This window comes from Pteropus alecto, unplaced genomic scaffold (genome assembly GCF_000325575.1).
Source record: "Pteropus alecto unplaced genomic scaffold, ASM32557v1 scaffold7, whole genome shotgun sequence".
NCBI classification, from domain to species: Eukaryota; Metazoa; Chordata; class Mammalia; order Chiroptera; family Pteropodidae; genus Pteropus; species Pteropus alecto.
The window spans coordinates 52,648,380-52,651,590 of NW_006494614.1; the positions used below are offsets into that span (position 1 = coordinate 52,648,380).

Sequence of the window (3,211 nt, forward strand, 5' to 3'; positions counted from 1 at the left end):
AATTACAGTTAACATTATGGTATACATCCCTTTAGTTTTTTATTTACATATACTCACATCTATATGCATATTTTAAAAATTTATGGATTTTTTAAAACAAAAATAGAACCATAACATTATACAAAGTTTTTTGTTATTGCTGTTTTCTATAGATTAGTATTTTCCCAAAACCTAAAATCAGAACTCATGGTCTACAAACAGAGACCATCAGCATCCATTCGACATTTGCTCCTATGACTCGAAATACTCAGGAGTGGGGAAGGGGAGGATAGTGACATACCTAGGAGAAATACTAAATACTATAACCCAACACTGTTAATTTAAAAGGCTCTGAAAATTCCCATAATAAAGAAAACCAGCTAATTTTGTTTAATTCAGAATTTACCAAACATGATTTTACCTCAGAATTCTATTATCATATAACATCTTTTAACATCCCTTGCTACTAGGGCTCCATGAAACATTTTATAGCATTTGCAATCAGGGCTAACGACGTAGGATTGCTACGAGAAGGAAGGAAGGGAGCAAGAAAGAGGAGGAGGGAGGGAAAGAAGGAGAAGGGAGACACTCAGTTAAATCTGAATTTCAGATAGCAACAAATAAATTTCAATATGTTCGTTCCAAATATGACATGGGACATAGGAATAATTCTTTAGTATAAAAGTGTGACCCAAATGTTGCATGGAACACACTTACGGTAAAACATTATTGTTTATCTGAAATTCAAATTTAACTGAGCATCCTATATTTAATCTAACAACCCTACCCAGGGAAAATCTGAGTTGTCAGGTCTAGTAGAAACAGAGGCCCTAAGCACAATACCAGGCCCACCCAGAAGCTATGGAGGTACATGGGCAGGGCATGAGAAATAAGACGTGCCTGATGAATTCAAAACAACCAAACAGAGAAATAAAAAAGGGCAACAAGTGACACTGAAGAAGGTATTACTGGGCTGGGGTTCTTTAGAATGTGGGCCAGACTTCAGAGCCTGGGTTCAGACTGGCAGATGGATGGGGCTCTGCAGGTAAAGTGTCTCCTGCCTGGAAAATCCCAGAGCACTGTGGACCTTCCTCCAAGTATATCTCCACCTGTGCATCTGCCTGGTGGAGGAGGCAATGCTCTACATGTCTGTTGCCCCTGCTGTCCTTAAGGACAAGAAACATGCTTCAGCAAGACACTCACATCTGCATAGCCCACTGCTGTGTTCAAGATGTATACACTGAATTGAAAACATTTGATCCATCTTTCACTCTAACAAGGTTCTGTCTCAGGAAGCTCATTATTGCATAATTACTAGAAGGCAATTACTAAACATTGCTATAATCAACTGGCTGCAAGCTCACTTGCTTTACATCAGCTGCTAATTTCATGTTATTGCAAGGTAATTATTTTCCTTGGGATATCAAACACCTACCTGTGCCATGGCTGCTCCTCATTCACCAGGTCATAATCTCCAGCCACTTATCCGTTATACAATGTTTTCACAGATGTGATCTAATGTGGACCCGCCAACATTCTCAGGAGCTGGTCCTTATTGAGGGTTTAGATGACAAAGTGACTCACCCTAAGTCACACACTAGTGAGTTGCAAGTTGACCTCTGTATCTTAGCCACCTAGAACTTCTCTCCTTTGCTGGAACATGCTATGTTTTCTCAGCTTCTTGGGTATTTGGAACATGATTTGAACGTTTACCATGAGCAAGGAACTGTGTTAAATATTTTTCAGGTATAATCTTATTTAACCTTCCAACAGCCTCATCATGTATTATTATTATTATTATTCCCATTACACAGATAAGGAAATTGAGGTTCAGAAAGGTTAATTTGTTCTAAATTACACAGCCAATAAATAAAAGTGCAGGATTCAAAACCAAGGTCTTTCTGGGAAAAAGTTAAATTGGAACTCTATCAAACTCCTTATGCTAAAATAAATTCCAGATGGAGTAAAGATTTGGATTTAAAAAATAAAATCATTAAGTTACTAGAGGAAAGTATGTGTAAAATCTTAAAGTGGGGATTACTCAAAATCAAGGCCATAGAATAAAGAGATTGACCAATTTGAATAATTAAATTTTTTTAAAATTCTACATGACAAAATAATAAAAGATGAACTGATTAAAATATCAGAAATACATACAACTAAGGGCTAACATCCTTAAATGCATAGAGTTCCTACAAATTAATAAGAAAAATTGAATGACCCTATAGAAAAAAATGGGTAAAGGACATGAGCAGACAGTTTACAAGACAGGAAATAAAAATAGCACATATATTTTTTAAATGATCAGCTTCACTCATAAAAGTAAATCAAATTCTAATGAACTTAAAATTCATAATGATAAATTATAATTATAAATTTTAATTTTAAATATAAATTATAATTTATAATGAAAACTATAATGAATGTATAATCAGAAACCATTTTTCATCTCTGACTGGCAAAGTTCACTCTGCATGGGAGAGAGTATAGAGTATAGAGAAATGCAACATACCACTGGTGGGAGATAAATCAATGCAACCTCTATAGAGGGCAATATTGATTTAAATCAAAAAAGGCTATTACAAACCCTCTGACCTAGCAACTCCACTTCTAGGAATCTATTCCACACTTATACTGATACATGTATACAAAGATACAAGGAGTATGATATTCATTACAACAATATTTGCAGCAGCAAATATGAAACCACCTAAAAAAAAAAAGGAAAATGGTTGTACAGATTTTGGAAACTATACATCAATGTACCACACAATCTACTATGGACATCTGCAAGATGCATTAAGTGAAAGAATCAAGATGAAAAATGGTGTGTATGGTATGAATGGGGGGCATATAATTATTTATCTGTATGTGCATAAAGTATTTCTGGAAGAATGCAAAAGAAAACTAGCAACAGTGTGCCTCTGGGGAGGCTACAGTATCTAGCTCTTTCTAGCAAAAAAGATAACCTTGAACTCCTAACAAATTATACTCTGCCCTTCCATTCAGTTTACAGTAGTGCTAGAAAGGCAAGCCAGTTTTCCTAACATAGTGAGAAAGTCTCTTTTAAAATAATATGGGGTGCTCTGTTTCTATCTTTCTGCCTTTTTCTTTGTTCTACTGCAGCCTTTCATGTGGCAGGGAAGGACTGTCCCACTCAGACTTTGGGGTTGTTTTTTGCACCTAATGGTGGCTGTACCACTGCTTCTTCATTAAACCAAATCTCAGCACA

The 3,211-nt window shown here is 35.8% G+C and overlaps 1 protein-coding gene across 6 annotated transcripts in view; it reads right to left on the reverse strand.

Annotated features, from left to right (window-relative positions):
- Positions 1-3,211, reverse strand: part of RAB30 (RAB30, member RAS oncogene family) — a 73,181-nt gene that overhangs the window by 26,550 nt on the left and 43,420 nt on the right. The window contains exon 1 of one of the 6 annotated variants that reach the window (XM_025042803.1): positions 1,415-1,435. The exons of the other annotated variants lie outside the window; for them this stretch is intronic. The gene's annotated coding sequence lies outside the window, so the exon portion shown is untranslated. Of the gene's footprint in view, positions 1-1,414; positions 1,436-3,211 lie in introns of those variants that run through there. 6 annotated transcript variants of the gene reach the window in all.